This window comes from Rhinoraja longicauda, chromosome 7 (genome assembly GCF_053455715.1).
Source record: "Rhinoraja longicauda isolate Sanriku21f chromosome 7, sRhiLon1.1, whole genome shotgun sequence".
Lineage (NCBI taxonomy): Eukaryota > Metazoa > Chordata > Chondrichthyes > Rajiformes > Arhynchobatidae > Rhinoraja > Rhinoraja longicauda.
Genome location: NC_135959.1, coordinates 49,512,572 through 49,530,363, shown reverse-complemented (window position 1 = coordinate 49,530,363; position 17,792 = coordinate 49,512,572). Strand labels below are relative to the sequence as shown.

At 41.7% G+C, this 17,792-nt stretch overlaps 1 protein-coding gene across 2 annotated transcripts in view; it reads left to right on the top strand.

The window, feature by feature from the left end:
• The window catches only part of dync2h1 (dynein cytoplasmic 2 heavy chain 1), a 310,791-nt gene that overhangs the window by 157,829 nt on the left and 135,170 nt on the right, over nucleotides 1–17,792 (top strand). The window lies entirely within an intron of this gene.

Here is a 17,792-nt window from a genome sequence, read left to right as displayed (position 1 = left end):
GACCATTTTTCCTGCAGGTGTGGGTCAGAGCAGTCCATCGCAATGCAGAAGTCAGAAGCACAAGGAAATGAAAATCAATAACATTGCTAATGCTGGAAATCTGAAATTAAAACAAAGAATGCTAAAATTATTCAACAGGCCAGGCTGCATCTGTGAGAAGAGAAACAGAGTTAACCTTAACTCTGTTTCTCTTGCCACAGATGCAGTATGACCAGCTGAATGTTTTGTAGTGTTTTCTGTTTTTATTTAATCGGGAACACAAAGCTACTGGACTCAATATTGAGTAGGTAGGCAGAGCCAAGTTTTGCTGAACTTAGGAGCCAGGTATACTTGAGTCCGGCCCTACAACAACCCCATTCATTTGAGTGGAATAACTTAGTTGGATTGAAAAGGTAAATTTAAGCACGTTTTTTTAAACTTAATCTTAATGTTTTTATTTCTACAACTCAAACTTGTTTTTAAATAGTCTTAATTTCCTTAATTGGTTTCACTCGCTGGAATATCAACTGGAAGACTTCTATTAGGAATTGTTTTGGAACACCATTTGCCTACAGTTGGTTTAATTAGGATAAAAAAGGGTAGCATACGAAAGGTATGATTCCACAATCAAGTGAGTGCCTTGAGGAATATAGAAGGTGTAGGAGAATACTTCAGAAGGAAATTAGGAGAGTAAAAGGTAAGACTAAGGAAAACACCAAGTCATTCTGTAAATGCATTAGAAACAAGAAGGTAGCTAGGTAAAGTGTAGGTTCTCTCAGGGATCAAAGGGGTAATTGTGTGTGGATAGAACCAGAGGATGTGGGTAAAGTCCTAGGTGAATATCTCGTCTGTACTCACCAAGTAGAAAGATGCAAAGGATAGTGGGTCCAGAGAAGGATACTTTGATTGTCTGAACCATGCAGGTATTAATAAGGTGCGAATGTCAAATGAATTGGATCAGATAAGATCAATCCAGAATACAATGGAAAACAGGAGGGGGGAGAGGTTGCATGAGCTCTGGCAGAGGTTTTTGAATCTTTGTTAGGTGAGGTACCAGTGGATTGGAAGATAGCTAATATTTTTCCTCTATGTAAGAAAAGCAACAGGGACAGGCAAGTGAACATTACATCTGTGGTAGGAAAATTATTGGAGAACATTCTAAGAGGCAGGATTTGTGTACTTGTGGAAAGGTATGGGCTATTTAGGATTAGGATTAGGTTTATTTGTTGCCACGTGAACTGGGGTACAGTGAAAAGATTTGTTTTGTATGCCAACCAAACAGGTCAGACATACCATCAGGTCAAATCCTAGTACAATAGATAGGGCAAAGGGGAAGGTACAGACTGCAGAATATTGCGATAGGCAGTATGTCTTACAAATGTAATTGTGTTTTTTGAGGAGTTAAGAAGATGATTTATGAAAGTGGAGGGGGTGGGGAGGGGGGTTTAAAGGGGGGGGGGGGGTGGGTTATATTGTGTGTATGGACTTTAGGATGACATTTTACAAAGTTCCTCATGTAGGCTGGTCCAGAAGGTTAAGACACATGGAACCCAAGGTAAGGTAGTGAATTGGGGTCAAAATTAGCTTGGTGATGCAAGCGAGAGGGTATTGGTAGAAGGATGTTTTACTAATTTAAAGTCTTTAAACTGTGGCATTCCACAGAGATCAATGCTGGGACACTTCTTGTATGCGATATATATTAACAACATGGGGGTGAATATAGGAGGTATGTTTTGTTAGTTTGCAGATGACAAGAAAGTTGGTAGTGTTGTGAACAATGAGCAAGGTTGTTTAAAGCCATAGCAGGCTATAAATCAGTTGGAAAGTTGGGCAGAGCATTAGCAGGTAGAATTTACCCAGACATGCGTGAGGTGATGCATGTTGTAGTCAAATAGAGGTGGGACATATGCATTAAATAGTGGGACAATCTATGATGTTGATGAACAGAGAACCCGAGGGATGCAAGTCCATATTTCCTTGGAAGTGGCAGTGCAAACGGAGTCATAGAGGTACAGGTTAATGAAGAAAGTGTATGGCATGCTTGTCTTTATAGGTCAGGCATAGAATATGTATATAGGTCTGAAGAAGGGTTCCAATCCGAAATGTCACCCCTCCTTTTTCTCCAGAAATGCTGCTTGACCCGCTGCGTTACTCCACCACTGTGTCTATCATCCATAGAATATAAGAGTTGGGACCTTATGTTGCAACTATACAAAATACTGCTTAGGCCTCACTTGGACTATTGTGTGCAGTTCTGGTTGCCACAAGTTCTGGAGTCAAGAGTATAAAGGGCCTGTCCCACTTAGGCGATTTTTAAAGCAACTGCCGGCGACTGTCATAGTCGTAGCAGGTCGCCGAAAAACCGGAGACTGGACCCCCCTACGACAATGTCTACGACAAGCTACAGCAACCTACCACCTAGTCAACATCAAGCTATGGCAAGCTACCGACAACCGACGACCCAATCGTCACAACCTAGAACGTCCACCTACAACCGCACCTACAACAACCTATGACGACACCTACGACCACACAGACGACAACCGAAGTCAACCTACATCCACCCGCGGCAAGCTACGACAAGCTACGTCCCTGTCGGCGACAACTGAAGATAATTCACATAATTTTGGCCTCCAAAACAATGAAATTACCCAGTTTCCCTATAAAAGGGGGTGTAGGGTAAGGTTTCCAATCATTCTGCATCATGACTACCATGGAGCAACATCAGAGGGCATTGCTCTCACAAGAAGAAGAAGCCCTGCTGCTTGCAGCGGCCCTCATGCTTAAAGATCAGCAAGACAGAAGGACAAGAAGATTGGGGAAGAAGAAGCTCAAGAAGAGGTCTGTGTGGTTGAAGCCCTTGTCCCTGAAGAGACCCAGGTTGGGCCAGTATGACAACCTGATGACTGAGCTCCAGCAAGAAGATAAGGCTGCCTTCATAAACTTCACTAGGCTTCCCCCTGAGCTGTTTCACGAGCTGAAGACACGGGTGGACCCTCTCCTGGAGAAAAAGGAGACCTTCATGAGGAAGCCACTGGAACCAGGCCTGCACCTAGCCATCACCCTCCACCACCTAGCATCAGGAGACTCCTACAAGAGCCTCTCCTCCAGCTTTCTTGTGGCCCATAACACCATCAGCAAAGTTGTCCGAGACATCTGTGAGGCCATCATCAATGCTTATGAAGATGAAGTTATGGACTGCCCTAGTACACCAGATGAGTGGAAGAGAGTGGCACAGGACTTTGATACCTGATGGAACTTACAGAACACATGTGAGGCAGTGGATGGCAAGCATGTGGCCATCAGGTGTCTACAAGAACTTCCATTCCATCGTACTCATGGCTCTGGTGGATGCAAACTACAACTTCCTGTATGTGCGTGTGGGCACACCTGGCAGTGTCACAGATGGTGGGATCTGGAGAGAGAACTCCCTTGGGGAAGCACTAGAAGAAGGAAGAGCAGGCTTTCCTGATTCAGAACCTCTGCCTGGTGAAGACAACCCTGACATCCCACACATACTGGTTGGTGATGACGCCTTCCCACTCAGGTCATGGATGATGAAGCCATACCCTCACAGGCAGATGTCAAGGGAGCAGAGGATCTTCAACTACAGGCTGTCCAGGGCTAAGAGGGTCGTGGAAAACGCCTTCAGAATCGTCAGCAGAATCAGATGCTTGCTGACTATGATGGAGCAGGAGCCCAAGAATGTGGGGACCATTGTCTACGCAGTGTGTCCTTCACAACCTGATCCGAACCAGAAGTGCAGCAGCAGCAGCCATGGTGGAGGGTGACCGAGTGGACAACCAGACAGGCAACATCACACCAGGCACATGGAGAACTGGAGGACAGGCTGCACCGATGGTGGGACTGGAGAGATTGCCAGGAAACACCTGCAACAAGAGAGCCAATGACCAGAGAGACTATCTCTGCACTTACTACAACTCCGAACTAGACAGTGTATCATGGCAGAACGACATGACCTGAAGACCAGCAGCAAACAGCACCAGCGACAACCTATGTCACCTGGCGACAACCTACGACAGCACCTACGTCAGGAGACGTCAAGCTACGCTCATTGGTGTCAAACCCACTGACGCTAACTGTCGCCGAAAAAGTTTCAATATTCTGAAAATCCAGCAGCGACCAGAAAGATGCTACGACTCTTTGGGCGACTGAGGAGACTACTCACGACCGTACAGGTGATACCCTGGCGACCATGTGGCAACAGCCTAGTCGCCTGTAGTTGCCTAAAAAATTGACTAAGTGGGACAGGCCCTTAAAAGAGTGTTTAAAGATGTGAATGCTCTCGAGAAAATGCAGAGGAGATTCATCAGGATATTACCTGGATTGGAGGGCTTTAATTATGGAGAGGGATTGGATCGACTGAGATTGTTTTGCATAGAGGCTGAAGGATGACCTTTTAAAAGAATATTTAGGGAAGATAGTCAAAGTCTTTTTCCCATCACTCTTTTATGTGGAGCATGGTTGATAGCTGGAACTTGTTGCCAGAGGAACTGGTGGAATCAGACACAATTACTTTCTTTAAGTGGTATTTAGACACACTTTCATAGACAATGATACAGTCCTAATTGGGGCAGGTGAGATTAATATAGATGGGCAAAAATGTTGGCATGAACATGGTGGTCTGATGGATGTGTTTCTGCACTGTACAACTATATGACTGAGATATTATTATAACATTAATCGATGCAAGATTTTTTTTGTATATTAGCATTTATCTACGTCTGAATTGCAATGAAATCTGGCCATCATGCTATCAAATAATAACTGTAGGGTGTTTTAAAGCTTCATTTTTAGATTCCTGAACAAGCCTAATACATATAATTTCTTCTTTTACCATGGGAAACAATCTTGATGGTAAAATGAATTTAACTAACTCAGCTCAACTCCTAAAGGATTGCAAAGCTTTATTTCAACATGATTATGAAATGAATGCTAAATATGGATACACCGTGTGAACCTGATATTCAAAAGAGAATTCTAGTTGACGACTGCGTTTTTTAGAAACTGGAACTTTGCACAGTGCTCTTTTTTATCAACACCGTGGATTCCAAAATCAATTTTACCCATAATAAATCATGCTACCAATAGTTTTCGGGTGAAATTGCAGAAAGCAAAATATTGAACTAGGCATTTCTTGATGTGACTCACATTAGTGCATTGGATATTTTCTCAGCATCAGTTGCATCCAAGAATGGTTATTATTGTACCAAGAATGTTTCAAAAATGTAAATTGGAGCTCAGAGCTCTGAAAAATGGTGGCTGCAGAACAGTCTGACAACAATCTATGTTCTTACTTTACTTACAATTCACTTACTCACTCCCTTCTCCAACCTGTCTCTCCTCACTCTTCCGACCTGCTGCTCCATCTCCAACTGCTCCATATCAAGCTATCCTGGTGAGCAAGAAGCAGTTGCACATGTAAGCATGGTCCAAATCAGATTTATGGTGATGCAGCAGCACATACGTTCATTAGTCATAGGATCAGAATCAGAAGGAGCAGAGCCTACTCCACCGTTCAATCATGGCTGATCTATCTTTCCCTCTCCTTTCTCCTGCTTTCTGCTCATAACCTTTGACACCTTTATTAATCAAGAATCTGTCACTCTCACCTTTAAAAATACCAAATGACATGGCTTCACTACTGTCTGTGGCAATGAATTCCACAGATTCACCACCCTCTGAATAAAGAAATTCCTCCTTATCTCCTTTCTTCAGGTGTGTTCACATGTGGTGATGAAGATGCGCACTGTAGATCAATTCCAATAGTAGTTATCACAATGAAACTGTATTAAGGAGCATCACAGGCAGATTCTATTATCTGGGGTGGTTCATCCCTCAGAGGTCCCTCTGCCCAGCAGGAGGCCTACCCTTCCTTCAATGTAACTTCCTTCTTCTTGGCTGCTTTAGCTTTAATGGAGGAAATGTTGGTCTCTAAATTACCTTTTCATTAGTTTATATTTGGATGTGTGGTGTGGAGAGGATAGATTTGTTGAAGGCAGGGTGTGGATACAGAGCAGTGCAGGAGAGTGTGTGTGTGTAGATGGAGGAACAATCTCTGCAATCATCTGTTTATATGTTTCTCTTGTGTGTGCTCTCTCTCCTGCACTTTCTGTCTTGGTCTTGCCCTCTCTCTTGCTCTGAATCTGTGTCAGAATGGGATGGCAGCTTTGCGTATCTTAAGGTTCTTGTGACGCAGCCCCATTGAGGGGAAATTCGCACTCTTGGAGGAGATTACTTGGGCCAGGGTTTTCGCATGGCATATCTGGCTGGTCTTTCTAGCACCTTGGCACATGGGAATTTGTCTTACCATGTACCCCTTTGACTAGAGATTTTGCTGTCCCCTTTCTATAAATGGCAATGAATAGCATTGCCATTGTATTCTGAAATACCTGTTATTTAAAAAAAATGATTTGCTGCCCATTGTTCTGACTTGATTGTGATTTTTGAACTTTGCACACTGCTTAGAGTGAGGAACACAGCTGGTGTGTGACTCTAGGACACAAGCTTGCATTACTTCTTTTTCCAAATCAAAAGCAAATAGGCTTTTCACTGTACCTCGGTACACGTGACAATAAACTAAACTAAACTAAACTATTGTAGCTCACTCTCCTGCACACTAGACACTGTTTTTGCTGTCTGGCAGCTGAGGCATTTGTGCCTTTATAGGGTGCTGCCCCTCTCTGATTGTGGGCAGCAAAATGCCAATGGCTGCATTGAATTTAGCATGTTAACATTGGAACAGCACAGATTATGTTTTAATACATTCTGCGAATGCATTTTAAGTCTATTGCACATACTCTTCTGACAAATTTTGTGATTTTTGAAGCCCTTCGATTTGGCAGAAAATGTAAAAACAGCCATGTGGGGCAATACAGGTTTGGGGTATATGTTTTTTCCAGTGGTGCAAATGTCTGGTCTCAGCAAATCATCTAAATGATGGCAAACAAAATCAACTCACTCAGGGAGTAGTCTCTTTTAAGTTCAATGAAAACAGTTAAGATCAATGAAAACAAAAACTGCAGCATCTCCCCCTTTAAAGGCAGGGATATTCTATAGTTAAATACAATGAGAAAGGCATAGTTTTCCACATGCAGATTATAATCAAATAGTAAGTTTAGTCAAAATACAATGTGCTGGAATAACTCAGCCGGTACGGCAGCATCTGCGGAAGAAATAGAAAGGCAATGTTTCAAGTTGGTACCCTTCTTCTGATTTCCTTGGCCTGAAGAAGGGTCTCGACCTGAAATGTTGCCAGTTGGAAGGAAGGACCCAACCTAAACATCATCGGAGCCTGAAAAAGGGTCTCAACACAAAACGTTGCCTCTCCATTCCTTCTACAGATGCTACCTGACCAGCTGAGTTCCTCCAGCACTTTGCGTTTTATCAAGATTACAGTATTTGCAGTTCATTTTGTCTCTAGGTAATTTTAGTCATTTGCAGAAATGTGGTTATCAGATTGGATTGATAATGGAATTAGCCAGCCACTCTGTCTAGGATAGTCATCTATATATATATATTATATTACTAAAACTCTCATCTTGTTTGTTCCCCCATTTGTTTGTGCCGTATGTTTGTCCCGCATGTTTCTTTGTTTCTTTGGGCGGTTTTTTCCCGGAAAAAAAGGTACACAATAACGCGACAATTTTAGGCCCACCTTACTCACCATTCCCCCGTGGTCTGAATAAATCCACTTTTGTTACTTTTAAAAAACAATTTACTTAATCAACTTTAATAAATTCGCTCCCCCCCCACCCCCGAAAGGACCAGTGGGAGGAACATCGTCCGTCCCGGCGTGCCCCGCGCTTGACCTTCCTCCCGTGGTGTAGAGCGGCAGCAGAGGCGGCGGCAGAGGGTTCAACAAGATGGCCGTTGGCGCCGTAAGCTGCAGGAGATGTTTCGGGTCCATCGCTCGCTCTGCCAGCACCACCAAACGATGGCCGTTCCCACTGTTCGCCGCCGAGCTGCAGGAGACGTATTGGCTCCATGGCTTGCTCTGCCCGCAGCACTGGCCACACAGGGCGGAGGTGAGTGACTCCCTCTCCTCTTCCCTGTCCCCCCTCGCCCGCCCACGGCCCCGGGGGACACTCCCCGGACCTGTTGGGCCCAAACATGCATTGGTCCAGCACCCTCTCCCCCCTTTAGTCAAACTAAGACTAAAAATGTCTTAGTTTGGTACTAATTGAATCACAATCAGGAAATTGAATCACAATCAGGACCGTTGTATTGAAAGTGGAATACACTTCGGTGACCTCAAAATAGGAAAGGAAATTCAGTTTTTGTTACTGTTCACTAGCACCTTCTGCACAGTGGCTAAGATATTAAATGTGGTTAAGTTTGGGCTCAGTCAATCATCATCAGCAGGCATTCACAATTTAATTTCATACATGAAGATGATGTGTGAGATGGGTTACTGGTTCCTCTGAAACTCTACCTAGAAACAAGGCAGGATACAAGAAAATGGGTGAATATTGGAAATTATCTGAAAACTACTCAACAAAAAATGACACTGCAGTTGCAATCCCAAAAGGAATACTGGTTGAAATATTTGTTATCATAATCATTATCATAATCATAATCATAATAGGACTTTATAAGCCAAGTATGTTTTGCAACATATGAGGAATTTGATTTGCCATACAGTCATACCAATAAAGGGCAACAAGACACCCAAATAATTTTTTAACATGAACATCCACCGCAGTGACTCCCCCACATTCCCCATTGTGATGGAAGGCAAAAAATGTTCAAACTTCTTCCCTTCTTTGTTCTGTCGCGGTCGGGGCGATCTTGGCTCCCACAATCGGTGGTCGAGCCGTCCACGTCGGGGCGATCAAGCTCCCGCATCGGTAAGATTTCAGCTCCCCTGCGCCAGGCGATCAGACCCCGGGTCGGGGCTGGTCAAACTTGCTGCGACTTTGGAGCTTCCCGCCATCAGTCTCTATCCGAGACTGCGAGCTTCTCGATGTTGAAATCCGCAGGCCGCAGTTGAAGCGTCGATTCCAGGCAATTGATCGCCATGGCCCCGCGGTGGGGCTCAAGGTCCGTCTCGAGCAAGGCCGCCAGCTTCATGATGTTAGGCCGCAGAGCGACCGGACATACCATCTGGAAAACAATCGCATCTCCGGCAAGATAAGAGACTGAAAAAAGTTTCCCCCGACCCCCTCCCCCACCTCCCACATAAAACAAACCAGAGAACATTAACACATACTTTTAAAACACAATAAAAATAACAAAAAAGATGAAAAGTCAGACAGACTGTCGGCAAGGTTGCCATCGCTGATGACGCCACCCGGTGGAATTATCAATATTAATGTTCCATTTTAATGAAGTTACTAACTCATGTATCATAGGTTAATCTTCTTGTTAAAATTGTATACTGAGAAATGTCAAATGATCATCTGCCATGTTCTGTTGCCCCAAACAATCTCTAACTTTCGATCTTTATTACTTCATGTTTTTTTAAATGATATCATTATAGTATTGCCATCGTTTGATGATGCTGATATAGCTTAAAATGTTGATGTATTACTTGGTTTCAATTATTCACCTTGTCTCAAATGCTTTACCATTTCTTAACATAAATTTATCAATAAGTAATCAATGTTTAATGCTGTAAAACCAGTTTCCAATAAAAACCTAGTAACCTAAAAAAAATTAATTTGGTTGTAAAATTGGTAGCAGTTACATTTTATGATGAAAGCTCATAGATTTGAAATATTAACTCTATTTCTTTCTCCACAAATGCCGCGTGACCTCATATGATTTTTCTTTTCCATTATTAGTTAAAAATGCTAAATTTGGCAATTGGTCGAATGTTTTGGTGCACACAAGCTTGTAAATTAGCATTTAGACCAAATTATCTAATAGACATAATTTAACATTTAGAACAAATTATGTTACTGAAAGTTTCATAAAAACAATTTTTTTTTCTTTTTTTCTTTTGCAAGATCAATGGTAGATGTGGATTCCCCCCCCTACTTCATACCTTTTAATGGTGTTGGGTAGAGGCAGCATTCTTCTGAAAACAGAAAACCATATCTTAGTTTGCAGGTGGACACCATCATATTTAATTGTTGTGTGTAATGTCATTGCTTTCCAGATTACAAACCCTAGGATTTCCAGTCTATGAATCACCCACTGTTCTAACACTGGCTTCTCTTCTGCAAATAGGGGAATCACTGGCTAAGTCTTTAGAGAATAATGCCTCAAAATCCCAGTGCATGATGAAGGGTTTGGTGGAATGATGCAGATGCTTTGCGAGAACGGCAATTTTGAACATTGTCTCATTATATCAAAATTCAGCTGCAACCTAGATGAGAGGCCAGCCACAATCCCAATCATTCACTCTGGGCTTCAGGCAGCGCTGCACATGGTCAGAAGAATACGAGTGGGAAGCAGGATAGTGCACACTCTGGAGCGAAGGGATCAGGAAACAGGATAGTGTTTACAGTTAGTAGTGAGGGACATGGACAGCCCTTTATGTTGTGGTGATGATAGGGCAAGGGTGACAGGTCGCAGTATCTGGTAAGGTGACAACTGAGAAACAGACTATCCCGACCCGAAACATCACCTATCCCTTTTCTCTATAGATGCTGCCTGACCCACTGAGTTACTCCAGCACTTTGTGTCTATCTTTGGTGTAAACCAACATCCACAGTTCATTCTTATCATACCATGAGGAGTGGGAAATGCAGATTGAGAGGATCAGGAAAAAGCAGCGAAGGGATGGAGGGTTGAAAGACTTTGCTAAGCATTTATTACTACAGCATTAAGACATAACTGTGCCCATTGATGGAAGCCACAAGGACAATGTGATCCACGTTCACTCTAAATCCCTTGTGCTCCAGAAGGAATATTATAAATGAAAATATGTTATCCGCTCCAATGCAAGAATCGCATTCGCCTTGCAAGATTGATGTATGATTGGATGTTTACATTTCAAGATCTATTGTCAATTATCAAAAAATTTCAAAACCAGCCCATGAAACCAAATTTCTAGGTACATCTGGTATATGGTGTGTGTTTTGTTTCATTATTCTCATGTAATGGATCAACGCGTGAAAGCTGAAAATCTCTCATTGCAGTGATTTTCCATTTTGTTTGATGCAACTTTCCCCCCACTTTTTTTGCATCAAAGCTTTGATTGAAAGCATCCTTTGAGATTTCCAAGTGAGTAATGTGAATACATTGTACTGCTTCATAATCGTATTTGCATTTACAGAATTAAAAAAAATCTTTGTAAAGTAAAAGAAAAATGGCCAAAAATGTGGCTGAAAGTATAAATGTGAGTTATGCTCCACATAAACCTTAAGGCAATGACTTTTAGTAAACTTTAGCTTCGTGTTCTGGTGCAATAATATCCTGCAATCACCATCTAGTGTACTTTCTACAATAATGGAAAGAAACAGGTTTGCCTGCAAGCCATCATTTAATATACACTATTAGTGCAATTAGCTTTCCAAAAGGACTTCTTTTTACATTTCACATTTTTGGAGTGTTATGCTTCATTGCATTACTCCCCAATTCCCTGGTGTCAAGTAAAAAAATATTTATAAATTGAATTGTTTTTGGGTTGCTCATTTATCCACTCAAGTCAAAAATGGCATATATTTAACAGGTTCTAAAGCATTTGGATGACATTTGTATGCACAAGCTGAAATTCCTGTTTTCATGAAGGATCATAATTTAGCTGTGATAAATATGTCAATGAATTTGGTTATAACTTACAGTGAAGGTGAAGTTTGCTGTACTGTTTCAATGTGATCATTTATTTATAAATAAGGGAGAGTAGTCCGGAGTATACGAACACTTGTAGAAATATGCCATTAGGCAATAATCTTTTGTTTTATTATACATTGATGTGATGTATTGAACAATATTGTTAGTTTAATTTATGTTGCAAGTAGTGATGAATATTCTTTTCAGAAAATTACATGAAATATTCTAGCTCAAGGGTACAATTATTTCTTAAAAGACAGTTTATGGTGTGGTGTATATTTTACAGATTCTAACCAAGATTGCACTACACATTTTCATGATCAGCATTGCATGTCTCAATAACCTGCAATTTTGTGTTACTTTTTATAAAGATAATTCTTTGTTAGGATACTTGCAATGCTAAGTCATAACTGTTGTCAATTATATACTACAAAAATTAACAACAGAAAACTGTTACATTGAGTATTAAAATCAATATTGTTGGCCATCAACAGTAGCAATGAGTTTTATTTATGTAGGTTGGCTCATGAACATCTCAGAATTTCTTTTGAAAGGTTTAAGCAGACAAACGAGAATTGAGAAGTAAATGTTATAATTTAACACCCCCAGATGACTATGCATGAATCAGAGGCTGACAATTTCTGCTCCTAACTTGATGCTTCAAGACACAATATGCTCCCCAATCTTAAATAAAATCATCCATTCATCATTCAAACGATATTCACAGAACATTCCTTAAATGTTTTATTGTATTCATGCGTAATGTAAGTTGTACCAGCTATCAACAAATTATTACTCTCTGTTTTTGCATTTACATCATGCTTTTGTTTTGCCACATTTTTTTTCAGCAACTGTAATTTCCAAGGGCTTTCTTTCTTTCTTTCGTATGTCAACTACAACAATCAAAAGTGGCAATTGGTGCTTCAGAATACCGTAGTTGACGCTTTGCTGCAAATTTTGCCAGTTCCGTAGAACTACTCAGGGTGGACGACGAGGATGTAAAGCAGCCCCCACCCCTTCCAAGGGCTAATAAACAGACTTAAAACACGTTAATTGAAATTATTTCTTTGTCACCTGATATTGCATTATTCAATGGATCCATTGAATTATCTTTAATTACTTGAAGCCCTTACCCTCATCCAAAGAATGTGCTGAGAAGTCATTGAATGTACAGTATGAACATTCATAGAGTGCTAGAGTCATACAGCACAGAAACAAGCCCATCAGCCAAACGTCCATGCAACGAAGATACCACATCCAAGCAAGTCTCATTTTGCCTGCGTTTGGCCCATATCCCGCTAAACCTTTCCTATCATGTACTTGTCCAAATATCATTAAATGTTGTTATAGCACCCACCTCAACTACCTCCTCTGGCAGCTTGTTCCTTGTACCCACACCTTATGAATGACAAAGTTGTCCCTTAGATTCCTCTCTCACCTGACACCTATGCCCTTCCATTCTTGATTCCCCTACCCTGGGAAAAAGACTTTGTGCATTAATTCACCCTATCTGTTCCTCTCACGATTTTATACACCTCTGACTATTTGGTATATGGCCTTTTCATCTGTAACTCTGCTGGTGTTAGTTATATTTTATTGATTTCACTCAAAATTTGAAAGTGAATGTTAAAGGTCTAACCTAGACAAATCTACCAATAAAAGCAACATTGGAATATTGTACGTTTTCATGGAATGGATATAATCATTAGTAGCAAGGCTAGCATTTAATACCCTTCCCTTTGCCCTTGAGAAGGCAGCAGTGAGATTTCTAGAATTACTGTAGACTTATAACAGACACTCCCACTGGAGAGAACAGTGTGGGTCCTTAACCTTATACTTGTTTCCTGCAAGTCAAGTTTGATTGAATAGCCTGGCTACAATTTGTCAGCCTTGTTTTTTGATGCGAGAGACCTAATTTGCACAAATATGCAAGGCACTTCTCTGATTTGACAGATGACTTGATTGTCTGGAAAGAAGCTTATTGAAATCACTTCATAAAGGGATGATGCAGACACCTATGTGTAGGAAGGAACAACGGATGCTGGTTTATAGAGAAGAGCGACATAAAATTGTGGAGTAACTCAGCAGGTCAAGCAGCAACTCTGGGGAAAAGGAATAGGAGTCCACAATGGCCCATTGTTGGCTGGGGAAGCTGTGCTGATTAGAGGGATACAAGGATGCGAACAGTGCAACTGGTAGGACAACTGGAGTGAGGGAGACACTTAATGCAGATACTTAACCTGCTTGACAAGGCAAGGAGATGGTGGGTTTGCAGACCTCCCAACCCGTCCGAATTTGGCAGAAAGTTTCCGCTTTCTTATTTCATTTCTGATTTCGCCTCACATTTTTCCGCAAAACACATGGCTCGCCTCGCCCCGCCACTTGCCTCACTCCGCTACTCACTTCACCTCTAGTCTCGCCTCGCCGCTGTACTCGCCTCGCCGCTGGCCTGGCTTCGCCTTGCTGCTGGCCCAGCCTCGCCGCGCCGCTCGCCCGGCCTCGCCTTGCCTCTGGCCCGGCCTCGCCTCGCCGCTGGCCCGGCCTTGCCACGTCGCTGGCCGCTGGCCCGGCCTCGCCTCACTGCGGAGCGTGAGGCCCGTTGATGTTGAGAAGGGTTGGGGTGCGGGGGAGGGGGGGTTTGGGTGCGGGGGAAGGGGGCAGGGGAGTGGGAGGGTGAGTGGGGTTCGGGGGGGTGGAGGAAGGGTGTGGGAGAGTGAGGGTGGGAGGGGAGTGGGGGGGAGGGGGAGTGGATTTGGGGGGAAAGGGGAGGAGGAGTTGGGGGGAGTAGGGAGGGGGAGAGGGGTGGGGAAAGAGGGGGTAGGGGGGAGGGGTAGTGGGGGGGTAGTAGGGGTGGGGGGGACATGGACCGTTGTGATTTGCTGTTGAAGACCACTGGAGCAAGTATGTCTTCAATTAAATTAGGTATGTGCAGTTTTTTAAAATGAAACTCTTTCTTCATAACTTAGTCATACATTTTATGACCATTGTTCTTTTATTCAACACCGAGAGAATTGGGATGTGTAAGGAAAAAGCAAAGTAGAGAAAACAAAACAAAACAATTTTTTCTTTGTGTTGTAAAAGGTATTTCTGTTCCATAACCTTTCTATAATACTCCAAGAACTACAGACTGTTGGAAATAATAGTCGTTTTTCACACGTGAATGTAGCGCAACACGTACGCGCATTTGGCGTGCATACTTTATTTTCCTGAAAAGTTGCATTAAGTACCATATTATGAATTTTGATGTAAAAGTCTGAATTTTGGACATCAAAATTCTGAATTTGTAAAATCAAATGTTGGGAGGTCTGGGTTTGGGGGGGAGGGGGCTGGGTTGGGGGATGGGTAATGGGAGTTGGTTAAAATTACACATCATTTGGTTGACACGGGATGTTATGCTACTTTAAAAATTGGCACTCTTCAAAATGCCCATTCAAATTCACAATGTTTTCCTCTCACTATAATTTTTTTTTAAATACACTAATTTTAGTATTGCCATTATTTGAGGTATTATGGAATCTTTGATTAAGAAGTGGATAAAATAGTCAGTTTATGTATGAATGTTTGAATCTAGTCTTTCAAATTTCAAGAATGATTGAACAGTTTGGAATTCTGACAGCATACAATGAAGCAGCCATTAAATGCTAGAATTCATAGAGATAATTGTGTGCAGAGGATCATGCTGACAGGTTAAAGCTGTCAATCACCATCTCATATTAAGCAGACAAATATCATTGGAAATCTTTTGCTGAGTATTCATAGTGGCCTATTTGTGTTCAGAAGCAAATCTGTGCAGATTATTAACTCGTTATACAAGTGTACTGGTTTAGAAAGATAATGAACAAAACTCTATGTATCTTTAAGCGTAGGTACTCATGGAGCTCAGGCTGAACAGATCGTGTTCTGTTCACAGTATGAATGCTATTAATCAGTTGAAGTGTGATGACCCTTACATTCTTTTTCACACAAATTAGATTTTTTTGAAAATCATATTGTACTGCTTATTACGAAACCATATCATTGGAAGGCAGCAACTCTACCGCTGCGCCACCATGCTGCCCTATAGCTGTTGGATTGTAGTACTGGTCAGCTCTAAGTCATCTTAATCATAAAGTCCTTATTTCATCATGTATTTCAGGAAAAGATGAATTCATATTTAATGTATTTAAGTAATTTAAGTTGTTGAGTCTTTAGATTCAAAGTTCATTCTCAGCCACTGATGCTAAATCAGCGGTTCTCCACCGATGGGCCGCATACAACCAAGCCATAACAGATAACAATTAATTTTAAAATAATTACAAATGATGAAAGTTGGGGGGGGGGGGGTTCCAGCATGTCACATTGTAGAACTGCATCCGAGACTAACTAGGGCAAATATTTTGGATGGCGGGTATATGAAACAAGCTTCCAGAGGAGATATTTGAGGCAGGTACTAAACCAGTATCTAAAATACACTTGGACAGGTGCATGTATAGGAAAGGTTTAGACGGATATGGGCCAAATGTAGGCCCTACTTAGGTGCAGCATCTTGGTTGTCATGGGAAAGTTGAGCCGAAGGGCCTGTTTCCGTGCTGTGTGACTCCATGACTCTAACCACTGCTCTAGTTGCATGCTACAGGATATTGAAGTGTAGGCAATTGAAAATGAAACTGATTCATTGACTTTAATGCAACCTAATATTGGCAACAGTGTTCAACGTACAAATGCTACTGTATTAAGAATTTTGCACATGGAGTCAAAGCTAAATATCTACCCCAAGGATTCTGAGTATCTTTTTATTAAAACTCAATTTGTTTAATGCTGTTGCCTTAATAGCCGTCATTAGTTTGATCAATGATTGATTCAGTAGTTAAATGAAACACCTCATTTTAGATCGTCTATTTTTGCCACTAATTGAAATTTCATGTTTTAAATGTTTTCCCCATTTTTCAGTTCCTTGGCACCTAAGTTCTTCATCCCCCTCTCACACTGAGTTGTATGCCTGTGGCTTTCTAAACTGCTTTAATAATGACCAATGTAAGCATGAGGAATAGCGCCTTGCCTTCCCTTCTGGCACACTGCAGCCTTCCGGACTCAGTATCGAATTCTCCAACTTTAGTTAACTTGTTCTTTCCATGTATTGGAGCTGACCATTTCTGTCAATTATATAGCTGTGTTTTGGGCTTATGTTTTCTTTCTCTGCACAGCTTGATCTGCTGACAATGTCCCACAGCCATACGATTAGTAGTGTACAACATAGACAAAAAAGTGTCATCTGTCTCTAGCTCCACTGTAAACCATTTGGTATCACTCTACCAGAAATATTTATTTGTCTTTTCCGCACCTTGCCACTGCTCTGCATCTTAAAACTAACCTTTCTCAGTTCTCACAAATAGCCTTAGACCTGAAATGTAACTATGTTGCACACATGCGGCCTGACCTGCTGCTTGTTCAGTATTTTCTGTTTTCATTTCAGATTATCTAATTATTAATACCTTGCCATTTGTGAGACCTTCTTGCATCCAAATTAGCTGTTGCATTCTCCTACATAGTTACACTGTATGGAAACATGCCCTTCGGCTCAACATGCCCATGCCAACTAAGATGTCGATCTGAGCTGATCCTATTTGCCAGCATTTAGCCCATATCATTCTAAACCATTTCTACCCATGTAACTGTCTAAATATTTTCTGAATGTTATAACTGTACCCACCTCAACAGCTTTGTCTGGTAGCTCATTCCACACAATCACCACTCTGCATGAGAAAGTTGCCTGTTAGGTCCCATTGATATCTTTCCCTTCTCACCTGAAATCTATGTCTCCTGGTTCTGGAGTCCCCTACTCTGTTTAGATTAGTTTAGTTCGGTTTAGTTTAGTTTATTGTTACGTGAAGCCTGTGACTATTCACCTTATCTACGTGCTTCATAATTTTATATACCTCTAAAAGATCTTTTAATATCCTATGCTCCATGTCCCAGCCTACCCAGCATCTCCTTATAACCCAAGGATAAATCATTGCAATTATTTCCATTCGTTACCAATTATTTTTTGGCTGTCGTGAAAGATAAGGCATTGGACTGTCTAACAGCTGATC